Source organism: Grammomys surdaster, unplaced genomic scaffold (assembly GCF_004785775.1).
Source record: "Grammomys surdaster isolate TR1022 unplaced genomic scaffold, NIH_TR_1.0 271, whole genome shotgun sequence".
In the NCBI taxonomy this organism is placed as follows: Eukaryota; Metazoa; Chordata; class Mammalia; order Rodentia; family Muridae; genus Grammomys; species Grammomys surdaster.
The window spans coordinates 3566278-3579508 of NW_021604712.1; the positions used below are offsets into that span (position 1 = coordinate 3566278).

A 13231-nucleotide genomic window follows, 5' to 3' on the forward strand; every position below is an offset into this window, starting at 1 on the left:
CTCTCTCTCTCTCTCTCTCTCTCTCTCTCTCTCTCTCTCTCTCTCTGTCTTCCTTTTGATACTTATAGTTTCTTGCTAATAAGTGGTAGAACAGAGGTTCTTCTAGATCAGAGCTGCTTATCCTCAAATCTGTTTTTGTAAGTCTTGAGCTGAAACATGAGCTGCAGCAGGGATTAAAGTTAAGGTGTCTCCCTTGTCTCCTTCCACACCTCTGTTTAGAACAAAATGAGAAGACCATTGGGTAAATGCATGGTGGTTAGCATTTGACACAGTTAGGAAAAAAGACCAGAAAGCTGACAGGGACAGAACTTAACGTCAGGTGCACATGTTAGAAACTTTGGATGTGGGCTGATTCTGAATGGGAAACAACTGGGGAATTTCCAGTCTTAAGGTTTTGTCGCTGTTGTTTTTTTGGTGAGATATGCTTACATGATAATTAAAAATGAAGCCTGATTGATCTATAGTTTATTCAGATTATATTTGAGTAATGGACAGTTTAGGATTAAATCCCCCTATTATGTTTCTTTGTTGAAATTATAGAGTTATTGGGTTCTGGCTTAAATGAAGCTGTTTGAGATTTGAGATGGCAAAGAAGAAAGGCAGCAGAGAAATGGGAAATTCTGACATGCCAATTGATTGTCTTCAGCTCTCTGTCTTCTCCTCCTTCATTAACTCATATGCATGTTCCATCCAGGGATGCATTTGGAAACTGTTGCTGGCCATTCTTTCATGACAACATAAGTTAGGACTTTTCTATAGAGCCCAAAGAAAATTGTACTCTGAGTGTAGAGTTTAAATTTAAGTCAAGATCTTCTCATTAGCCAGAAAGATCCACCTACAATACTTTTTCTTGAATGCTTAACTGTCTTTCCTCCTTCCTTCCCAATCATCCTGCACAATACAGGAGGATACACCGGCTTTCTGCTCCATTTTTTTTTTAATCGTTCTCAGTATTACCAGATTACAGAAGCCTGGCTGGTAAATGGCTACAAACAGGGCTCCATTCCTTTTCCCTTTCATCAAGTATGTAGGAGAGTAGGGCTCTTAGTAACTGCCTTTGTGGTTTGTTTATTGTTTTAATGAGCCTTGGCAGCGTAATCAGAGCACCATTATGACCTGGCCACACCACAAGGAGAGGAAGTTCCCGGAATCTTCCTCCTAGCTCATCTTTTCATGTTGCTGGAAGCCTTCGCCTCTGGCCAGCTTGCTCCACAAGCTTCCGGAGTTCAACGGGGTCTTTGTTCTTATCAGTGATGCCCTCCTGTCCCCTATCCCTCCCTCTCCTCTTCCTTCTTCCTTTAGACTTTGAGGTTTCAAGTATCAAGCTGAGATGGGAGGGGGGAGAGGGAGGAGCAGAGTGAATAACATTTCTTAAGCCGGAACTATCCAGGAAAGAAATGCTGGCCAGGAAAGGGCGGGTGGCAAGCCTCTGGGATAACAGCCTCCCACCGCTTTTTTCCTCCTGCCTTTGTCAGTTGTAGATAGAAACTGATATATTTCACATGGTTTTCTCTGGAGACCACAGTTATTAAGAAAGTGCCAATAGTATATTTAACTGGACTAGCACAGAGCGGGGAAGTGTGTGTGTGTGTGTGTGTGTGTGTGTGTGTGTGTGTGTGTGTGTGTTGGTATGAAACTGTGCAGTAGGGTTTTGTGCACTTTGGGAGAAATTTATCCTTTGAATTAGAAGAATGAGCCAGACAGATTGTTCCCGAATAGAGATGAAGATTCAAGAGGCTTGCCGTCCTGTCTGCTGCATTACCAGGACATCACACAGGAACGCAGTCCTATTTGATGTAACCCAGAGGTTCTGGTTTGATTGGGCTGCTCAGTGGAATGCCGAATAAAATAGACTTTGCCTTTCTATGAACTTGAACGTGAATTGTAATCTCAATAGTTGATAGTGGTGTTGTACATAGGACTCATTTTCTTCTGGCAGAAAATAAGGAGGGTAATAACAATAATTTTGTGCTGATTAAAAAATGTAATGTGGAATACCTGTCAGTCACAGTGGAAATCAAGAGACTCTCTCAAAGCAGGTGAGAGGCAAGTATCAGCTTCCATTGACCTCTAACCTCCATATCCTCTCTTTGGCATGCACATGACGTCATATACACAAACTTACAGATATACATACAAAAATGCATCACGTCACACACACGCACACACACAAGCACGAACTCACATACACACATGAAAAAACAAACCATAGCATAGATGTAGTGTGTTATCAATATCATCTACTCTTCGGACTCTCTTCAATCATCTTTAGCTCCTCCTCCTCTTTCTTCTTCCCTCCTTAATCATCCTTGAGCTCAAGTAAGTCTAGGGGAGAATAAGTCTGTTTCTGAATCTTACCCAGCCCAATGTGACTCAGCACAGAGTTCATATTAAGGTGTTCTTAAGTGGACACAAAACTCCTCCTGTATTATCCAGAGGACTAAACCAGATGCACAGCCGTGGTTAACTGATCATTTCTCAAGCCCCAGAGTTGCTCCCAAGCTCAGTTTCCTTCCATGAAACGGTGGGTAGAACCTCAGGGATCAGCCAGCCAGTTATTGCTTCACAATACTGAGAGTTAGAAAGAAAGAAAAAAGACACTAGTCACTAACCACAATGGTATCCTTTTGCCTGTATTCCCTCAATAGGATTTTTCAGAAAGAAATACAGAAGGACTGCTTTAAAATAAACAGATGAAAAATTTAAACACAGAGAGACTTTTGTTCATTTTCTTTTGATAAATATTTGTTATGGACCCCTCATGCTTCAGGTATGGGTATAGTAATAAATAGAAAATCAACCACCATAGGCACTATTCCCATGTTAGGGGTGGCTCAGTAATGATCAAGAACTTCTTTGGGTCTTTCTCCTGAAATTCTCTTACAGTCTTGGCTGGTACTATGATAATTTGATTAAAATGATGTGTTCTCATGTTAGTTTTCTAGGCCTTCAGTAACAAGAATCTCACTGACCAGGGGACTTACTAAGAATAGAACATCTCCTCATTCTGAGGCTCCATGTCCAAGATAGGTTCCAAATGCAACTTCCTTGTGAGGACTCTGTGTGATCATCCTTTCAATGTCTCCCCAGTGGGTTTGGCATCACCTCAGTCTCCATCTCTGTACCAGTACGGTGTCTTCTCATATAGCCTTGTATTGTTTTTTCCAACTGCACATCTCTGTTGGTGTCTACTGCCCATCTGTATAGCAACACCAGCCATACTAGATTTTAGTCCACCCTGTAGCTACATCTGAGCTTGACTCTCTTTGAGAAGACCCCAGTTCAAATCCAGTGACATTCTATGTGTTAGTCTTTAAGGTCCTGGTGCATTTTAGGGAACAAAATTCATTTCACAACTATCAATATTTGTTTAGTCCCCGGTCTAAACAGATCAGACGTCTTCTACTGGGACAAGGGCATTTAGAAAACAGCCACCATACTGTGAGGAAACAATGTTTTTTTTTTTTTTTTTGGTGGGTCTATTGGGTAAGGGACTGCAGTGTCACTCCCTTAACCAATAGACCTGACTTCATTTCTCAGAAACCACATGCCCACTGTGTGAGTGCTCCATCTTGCAAATGGACCTTGTGTCCCTTCCAGTAGAGCTGACTGAACTCACACTTACAGAGCAGATATGTGCTATTACTGATGATTCTGACACAAACTGCATTGTTATAAGCAAGAGTATCTAGTGTTTTAAGCTACATAGTTACACAGGAATAGGTAACCTTAACAATGTCCCTGAGAGCAGTCACAAAGCGAGTAGTTTCCTTTGAAAAAATATGAGGAAGGAGAGTCCCAAGGTCTCAGGAAAAAATCAACACAACATCCAGAACGGTGCTTTACCAGGCCATTTCCTTACTAAGTAAATGCTCATTCTGATGGCTCAATCCTAGATGCTTTACCAGTTTGACATTCCAAGCAAAGGTTTTAACGTTGCCTAGCAGACTCTGAAAAGCCTCTCCTTTGAAAACACCTTCACTCTCTTTGCATGTGCACTTCACTTTTAGGAAGCAGGAAGGGGGGACCCTGAAGTGGGTGATGACAGCGCCTATCCAAAGTGAACTCCATTTACCTTCAGCTCCTCCATAATGGCACAGAAAATGGAGCATAAAAATATCCCGAGGAAGGTTAAGTGCCCTGTACTAAATGTGGAGGAAGCAATGAAGCGAGGGTCCACATGAACAGCAAGAGGGGAGTCACGGGCGGGCCAACAGTGTTCCTTTGCCTTCTCTTCTCTCAGTACTGTTCAAATAAAGCTATTTGATACAACACTATTGACCCAGCAATTAATGGTAAAGGAGAGTTGCAAGGAGATAAGCAAGATGCTCTCTTTCGACTGAGTTCCCTTTCAAGACAGGTAATGCAGAACAAGACTGTCTATTTAGTCTGCAAATAGACCAAAAGCTATTGCTTACATTCTGGTTAATTGCTGAAGGGTGGGTTGAAATGGCAGAGCTTAGTCTAGGTACCTTTATTGGTCAGTAGCAACTTTATAGTGCAAGGTGGTGATATCAGTTGTGTGTCAAAGTCACTGGGTAGTCAAGGTTGGGACAGCATATGAGCTTTAAACCTTGTGTTCTTGGTTTGTCACAATAGATATGACTTTACACATGCCAGCCACTGTTGCGGGCATTGAAGGCGTTATGCAAAACCAGTCCTCCAAAGATTCTGTGAATGTGGCACATTGAGTCAGGAAAGAAAGAGCCACCATAACACAAATCACACACACAATTTCGAATTAGAATAAGGTGACAAAGTACCAGGTTAAAGCTGTCAACCCTTTCATTCAAAGACCTTTTGTTCAAAACCTGATATTTCTTTCTGACTTACAGAATGAGGTCCAAATGTCTTTTCATGGCATTTAAGATCCAGCACAGTCTAGTTTCTATTATATTTCCCAAATTATATTTCTTTCTGCCTTCCTCATTCTGCATTCTTGTATGCCTTGGTCTTACATGGGCTTGGGGAAAATAGCTCTGGAGTCTAGGTGCTCAGACTCACATCTGTGTCATTTCAGTCATTAGCTAGATGTACAACCTTGGGAAAGTTACTGAATCGCTCAAGGTCTCAGCATGGACTTCTTCAATAGCTGGCTAGACTACTCAACTCAAATGAGTAAAAATGAGGTAGGATTATGGATATGGGACAACAAAATTCTTAGGAAAATAATCTCTATACATAACTTGCTGGTGTTATTACACTTTATACATGTATGAATGTTTTACAGACACATACACACATACACACACACACACACAAACACACACAATTTGATTCTAGCTCTATTCTAATTTTGAGTGCAATTGTTTTCATGCCACTTAGGAAGACTCAGACTATGTCTATATTACAGCCACAGTTGATAGATGCTGAATAAAATACACTTAACCTGCTGGCATGCTTTGCTGTGGATGGATAAGACCCAGAACAGGAAGAAATGCTGTTTCAGGGTGCCCCAAATAGGTAATTAGGATGCTGTCAGTTGAAAGTGGTGAAGAAGTACACTCTTTAGCTTAAAGAACTGCTTTTGGGAGCCCTATCAGGGGACACCATGTGTGCCAGTTGGCAGTAGGAGAATTCAGAGGCAGAGAGGTGTGTAGATTGCCTTGCTTGCAGCCTGGGCAGGAGTTGTTCCCAGCCCTCTGGAAACCATGGTGAGCCTTTTATTATTTAAATTTCATTCCAGCAGGGGCAGGAAAAAGGACAAAATACTGAAAATAAAAGTTAATTAAAAAATAAAATCAAGCGAAATGTGTCTCCGAGGCCACCTCTGTTACAGAGGCCACCTGTCATTAAGCATTCTCATGTCTATAAACCTGAGACTGGAAGCCAATTGACACTTCTGTTGTTTAATTTTTAATGCCTCCTGTCTGGTCTCTGCCTCAGCTATTGTATGTGAAGGCTGTCCTGTGGATATGTCCCTGAGACAGAGCAATGTGAATCTCCCCACGAGTCGGCTAGCACCCACAGAGGAAGCCTGTAGCGAGTTACAACTCCCAGCTCTCTGGGGAACTGCTTCTTGCAATGGTACAGATGGGTCCCTTCACAGTTGATAAGTTTGTGCCAAAGGGAGGAAGGATGTATCCAGAAAAAAGGGGAACTAAAGGACAGATCTTCATCAGCAGGGCCTCTTCTTATCCATCTTCTTCATCTCTCTATTTGCAAGGCTTCCTCATTCAATATAAATGTGTTGGGCATCTGCCATGTGCCACACATCGCTTGCAACCTAAAGCCGTGATATAACATAAAAATGCTATCCTTAGGACCCAGGCATTGCCATAAGAGAAAGAAAAAAATACATTAGTAATTGGGGATGGGTCATCTTAAACAGTAGTACTAAAAATGTAGATATAGGTATCTATGAGTCTATATCTGTCTCTAACTCTACCTATATCTATATCCCTATCTATCTATCTATCTATCTATCTATCTATCTATCTATCTATCTATCATCTATCTATCTATCATCTATCCATCCATCCATCCATCCATCCATCCATCCATCCATCTATCCATCTATCTAACCATATACTGGTAGCATGGTGCCCAGGGAAAGGCAAAGATTTTTAGATTATTCCTGATTGTTAAACAGTAAGTTGAATGATAGGAAAAGTCAGAACTACCCAAATTACAGAGTGTGGTGCTTCTAGCAGGGGGTCGGGGGCTGTCAGTAGGTGGGAAGGCCCTGGGCTGGACAAGAGAACAGCTTCTTTGAGAAACAGAGATGACACTATGCTTCCATGTTCAGATCCATGCATGTGACAGATGGTCAGAAAATCAGACTTTAGAACACGGGGAAAGGAGCAGGCTTCAGCCCACAGATTAGACCTCAATCCATGGATCACAGCATATACTGTGATACTAGTGTCCTTCTTGCAAAAACAAAGGAAATGTGAGAGACTGTGAGGTTATATGCAGTGAGGGAGTTGGCCTCTGGGCACTCCCCGTTCTTATGAAGCGTATGCTCTCTTGCCTCAGCCTTGATCAGGATACCACCTAGTTCTCACTATAAAAATAGTGTGACTCCTAACGCCATCAGTGGCCTAGAGAATGGCACTTCCCTTCTGTCGCTGTGTTCCTTCCTTCTGCTCTTTTTCCTCCTTAAATCTCCTCATAATAGCCTCTATGTTCACTGTTTCTTCCTCTAGCTTCTATACTAAATTTTACCCCCCCCAACTCTTCTCCTTAGAATTCAAGCTATTCAGGGTGTGTTCTCTGTTAAATCAATTCAACATATATAAGCAATGATTTTACACAAAAATATTGTTAGCATGGGACTGCCCACATGCCTGCTGGTCTGCAGACCAAGATTTCACCTCTTTTCTCTGTCTAGGTAGCCCTGCTTCCCCAGCCCTCCTGCCTCCCCAGCCCTCCTGCCTCCCCAGCCCTCCTGCCTCCCCAGCCCTCCTGCCTCCCCAGCCCTCCTGCCTCCCCAGCCCTCCTGCCTCCCCAGCCCTCCTGCCTCCCCAGCCCTCCTGCCTCCCCAGCTCTCCTGTCTCCCCAGCTCTCCTGCCTCCCCAGCTCTCCTGCCTCCCCAGCTCTCAGCCCTGAAATAGGCTTTCAGAGTCCTTGGACACTACTTCATGTTTACGTAGCCTTCCTCATCATCCTAGCTAGATGTAGGAAGAAATCTTTCGTTTTGTAGGAGGAGACCCAGGCCTGGGATTGGATCAGCCTACAAAAGGTTGCAGCTAGACAAAGAGCATGCTAACGTAGGATATCTCCATGCGTATGTCTGAGCAGGACTGGAAGTTAGACAGAGGATTTCTAGTCATTCTTCTCTCCCTCCAGCTTTGAACAGCTACGAACTGCATAATGTTCTAGTTTCCTTAGGTTTTGCCTCTCTCAGATCCTCTCACCCACAATAAGACTCCATTCTCTTTCTTATCTAGCATTCTGAACAAAGTTAAAACTATTGGAGGGGTAAGGAGATAAACAAAACCAAGAATACATTTATGAAGTGAGGCCAGCAAAATGTACCATGTTGTAGCTTCTATCCTGAAAGTCATAAGTAGCAGCTAGTACGTAGAGTCTCACTTGGGGAGGACTTTAATTTAGTTGTCCCAGAATGTTTATAATGTAGAAATGAACCCTACATTAGTGCATCAGTGAGGGAAGCAGTTTCAGAGGGGGCCAGAATGAGATTAATGGGCCGCCTTGTGACTTCCCTAATTAAGACATTTGTCAATATGTTTTAATAGCTTTAAAGTACCTTGCATTATCAGAATTTGGCACACAGGCTGTTTTTATCTGCAGAGAAGAGAAACTTTCTGTTCTAAATTACACAGCATAGCATTTTTAAGGGTAGGTATGATCTTGTATTTTGTTAATTTTCTGTCCTTGTAATGCCAGCTCTTTGTGCAGTGTTGTAACTGGGACCCTGGGGAATGTCTGGTGTCTACTCAGATTAGATGACCACTGCAGTATTGAGAGGATTCTCAAGGAAAACTCAAGGCCTAGTCTTTGATAGCTTATGTGTGACCCTTGGACAAGAATCCCCAAGGCCACCCATGAGCTTGTGTACATACCCTGTTTGAGCCCAGCAGAATCTGTCATTCCACACATATCTTCCCTTTTACCTCCTAGAGTTCATTTCCCACATAGGTATGATAAGCATCCTGGAAGGCTTTCTGGTTTTTTTGTCGGTATTGTTGTTCATTTTTTTGTTTGTTGTTAATCTTTTACTTCCTTGTACTTGTATTTTTCTTCCTCACTTCAGCCATTTCAAGCATTGGGGCAGCTATTTCCAAGGTCAAGGTAACATGATGGATTTTCCTTGCAAATGTTTGTACTAATTTCACTTCTCTGTCCCTTAAGCTCTTTTGTCTCCCCTTCTATCACCAAAATATCACTCGCCATCTTTTCTTGGCTAGCCACTTATGGAATGTTCTGGTCAACTATGCAACCCTTATCACTAGGTCAATAGAGTGTCTTTCTGTGATCTCTGTGACATGTGACTTGTGAAATGCCTCACTGTGTGTCTCTTTGGCCATGCATCTTTGCATGGTCTCTTTGCCTCGAATGTGATTGGAGCAGGTAGCTCGCTCACCATAAGTGATTGTGGGGAAAGTGTAAAAGTAACTTTTGTTCTGTTGTTATTTATAGGCTTAGTGCCTCTGTCTGCTAACCTAAGCCTGGTACTGGAAGCTTCTAGCTGCCTTACAATCTTATCTAGGCCTAGAATGTTTTTAGTCTCTGAGACTTGCTGCTTATAAGCTCACTCTTTCTAGCTCTTTCTGATCTCTGGGTGGCTGGTTAAACATAGCTGTTCTGGCTCAAAACTCTTCTCCAAGCTGACTGATTCAATCCCCCCTCCCCCACCTCTCTCTTCCTCTCCTGAATTGCTCTGCTTGACCTCATACTAGTTTGGCAATCTGTTCTACTCTTCTGACTCCTTCTCATTCTCTGGCTTGTTCTGTCTTCACCTATGTCTAGCTGGTACTTTCTCTGAAACCTGTCTCTCTGTAGCTATCCTAGTAAAAATTGCCTCCTTCCCCTCTCAGTACTGGACTCTTAAGCAGCTTCCTTTACCTCTCTCTTCTCATGAGAGTTTGGCATTTCTCATTCCATCAAATCTTTCTCTGATTTGTCACTCTGTCTGCCCCTCAATTAGACATCACTTTCAAACCTAGGTGCTTCAGTCTACAAACTAACTTTACTTTCACTGTTTGAGATTAAAGGTGTATGCTAAGGGCTGAGCCACACCCCAATTAGAAACAGGTAACACAATCTTGGGGTTCACAGGAAAGTGATGGGCAGTCTACCAGCCATGCCTTTTGTCTTGCTCAGTTTGTATTCCAGCATCTTTTTTGGGTGACCTATTCTATTGGGCCTTTTCCCATGCTGTTCACTCCCATCTCAAAAGAATATGTGTTGAGGAACTACAGCATCCCACCAATGCGTGACCTAATTGTAGCTGATGGAATCTCTTGTGTCAGAAGATCTACCTATTAGATCCACATGGATTCTTGACCTACTGTGTTTAGGGGTAATTTGAAGTAATTAATAACTGATAAAGGCTCCTTGCATTTGAGACTGTAATGTGTATAGGACAAGAGGTAGGGGTTTGTGCCTGCTCTAAAATGATATAGAACATTCCAGCACAGGAGGGATTGCAGCTGTCTAACTACATCTGAGTGTCCTGCTATTCTTATATAGAGTGTAGAGCACATCTCTCAGTCTAGTTTGACTCTGGATGAAGAATTGTCTTAAGTTTATGAACAGTTCAACTTGCTTAGAGTTTAGGAAAACTTGGTAGTTGATGATTTTAAAGAGCTCCATTTTCCCCCTTATTTTTTTAATTGAAAATAGATTCTTCTCTTATACAGTACATTCCAACAACAGATTTCCCTCTCCTCTTTCCTCCCCTCTCCCCTAGATCCACTATCACTCCATATCTTCTTCAGGAAGTAACAGGCATCCAAGAGATTACCACCAAAGAGGTCGGAATAAGACAAGGTCAAAGCTGTCCTACCGAGACTGTCTCAACCAACCCAATAGGAGGAAAAGAATCTTGAGAGCAGGCAAAAGAGTCAGAAGAAGCACAAAACCAACAGCCACAGTATGTATGCTGAGGACCTGCTGAAGCTCCATGCAGGCTCTAATTGCTGCAAGAACAACATTTGAAGAGGTTGCTTTATGCTCCATCTCTGCCTGTCAGCTTATTGAATGCAGAGGACCCAGAAGAGGAGGACAAAAACTGACACGAGTGATACTCAGGCCAAATGACTACTGTGAAGGAAAAGGTTTCATAAGAGTCAAATAGGAGCTTTCACATCAGACTTTGTACAAACAAAGCTTAACTATTCTTTTTTTTGCATTTGATCCTTGAGTTATTGGTGATGCTCTTTATACAACTAACCTAAAAACGCTGACAAAATAATATTTTTCTCTATTTTATTTGATCTATATTTCTAATATGTTAGTAACACTTTACATTTATCCCCTGAAATAATTCCCTAAATGCTATTATACTTGGAGTAACATTTATTTATTTCTGTCATTTATTTGTTGCCGACAATTGGGCTTATATTAAGGTAGTTTTTCTGGTCAAAAAGAGGAAAATGAACTATAATGCTATGGAGTAATAGAAATATACAGTGGATACAGAGACCACTGGACAGCCATTTTCAGTACTGAGAACCTCCTGTGTTGCATTTATTCAGCGTCTGTTACACTGGAGAGGTAGAAAAGCATCCCAGTTTTGAAATACAAAGTTAACTCACAGTGCTATGCTATGCACAGAATATAAGAAGAGCTCTCATAGAAGGAAACTGTGCCTATCCTTTCAGAATTTGTTCAGTGAGACAACTGGTGGCTGGCGACGGAAAACACAGCATCACAAATTTATCAATCAGAGAGTGAATACTTTTTTCAAGCATGGAAGGCAGCATGGATGCCTGGCTGCACGGTGGATTCGGCTAGTGTTTTTGGAGCCCCCTCGGAGGGCAATAAGCACAGATGTTAGTGGGTAGAAATTAGTTATTAGACAGAAGCCTATATGTCCACCTGTTTGGTGTCTAATGCCTTGTTCTTTGCAGCTATAGTCCACCAGCAGTCTGCATTGTTAGGTGTTCAATGCTCAGCAAGCCGGGCAGTGGTGGCGCACGCCTTTAATCCCAGCACTTTGGAGCCAGAGGCAAAGGCAGGTAAATTTCTTAGTTCAAGGTGAGCCTGGTCTACAGAGTGAGTTCCAGGACACCCAGGGCTACACAGAGAAACCCTGTCTCAAAAAACAAAACAAACCAAACAAACAAACAAAAATTATCAGGGGTATAGCTCAGTGATAGAGAATTTGACTGCATAATACCTTTTCTATTCCTTTTTTGGGAGAATCTTTGAGATAGGACCAGTCTTGGTAACAAGACTAGCTCTTCGTTGAGAAGCAGGATATTTTTCCTGTGAGAATGGGTGCTGCTTCTTGTGATCTCACCCCTAATTTTCATGGAAGCAAGGGCCAGAGCACTTCCTGCCTGGTTGGGAGAAACTTGAGGACTGTTTACAAAGTTTGGCAGGTGCCTCTTATAGAGCACGTGGGGTATGGGGTTGAAGGTGGCTGCTTGGCCTTTAGTGGGAAGAGGAGATTCATGGCATTGGTGAGAGTTAACCTCAGTCAGCCTCAGCGATAGGAGACTGGGATATATCTGAAAGTACCTGTTTCAGCTGAGCTCTTGGGCCTGCTAATGTTTTATAACAGCCTGAGTGGATTAAGGTGATCTTTAACACTGACTCTTTATTTATGTAAAACTTTAACCATGAGGAGTTCAATATTAATTTTGCTTTATAAAATATTTGCATTAAAATGCTACTTGTGTTAATTGCTGACTTTCAACATTTTTGATGTCTCTTTAGTTCTGTGCTTCAGTTACTCCCAGCCCTTTCTTTACCCTTGCCTTTCCAAATTTAATACCACCACAATCCCCATTCAGTATTTCTTTATGGGAAGAGGAAGTACTAAACCCTCAGGATGATAATCAGTTGCCTGTGAAGCCTTCTGTCAGCAGGCAGGTACCTTAAACTCTTACACTTACTAAGAGCACACTTAGTGACCCAAATACAGTGCTAAAATTTGAAGGCTGTGCATTTACTGGAGGGAGGGTATATTCTTCACATGTCCTACCTACATAACTGTTCACAAGAGCTGGAAGGAAATCTGAAAGCATGGAGGGCCAGGCTGGTTCCTGGTTTGACATGCCAACTCCAACTGAACTTGTGTGGCTTCTAGGCACAGTATTTCAAGAAGCATTCTGACACCACATCTGGCTCCTGAATTGCTTAGTGATGTCACCTCCAGGGATCTACCAATTCCTGGAAGTTCAGAGCTACTGACATGACATGCCAAGATATCCGTCGCCAGAGGCAGCAAAGGCTTCCAATTTGGCAAGAGAATGGGGCTGTGCAGTCTTGCAGCACAAGAATGAAAGAACATAGAATACAGTCCTGTTTCTGCACACCTCCTGCCCACAACATAGAAAAAGGAGTTTTCAAGGTCTCTGCTGAGGTAAAGAGAGAAGGTTTCTCCTCTGGTAGGGAATAGGTAGTGGGAAAGTGGGCATGTGCCTTGAAATAATGTTAGTGTGGGCATGGTTAGAGCAGACAAGCATTGACTCCTCTCCAATTGTAAATGTGTATTCAGAGACCCGATAAAGTACTGGATCTATCTGAGCACAAAGCTGCCATGATAAAAAGCGCCTTAGGGTGGATGGCCCAGCTGGCTGGAGCAGGAACTGCC

The 13231-nt window shown here is 42.5% G+C and overlaps 1 long non-coding RNA gene across 1 annotated transcript in view; it reads left to right on the forward strand.

Annotated features, from left to right (window-relative positions):
- Positions 1-10831, forward strand: part of LOC114628702 — a 22050-nt gene extending 11219 nt beyond the window's left edge. The window contains exon 2 of the long non-coding RNA XR_003712517.1: positions 10379-10831. This is a non-coding gene — a long non-coding RNA (uncharacterized LOC114628702). The remainder of the gene's footprint in view (positions 1-10378) is intronic.
- The last annotated feature ends 2400 nt before the right edge of the window (positions 10832-13231 follow it).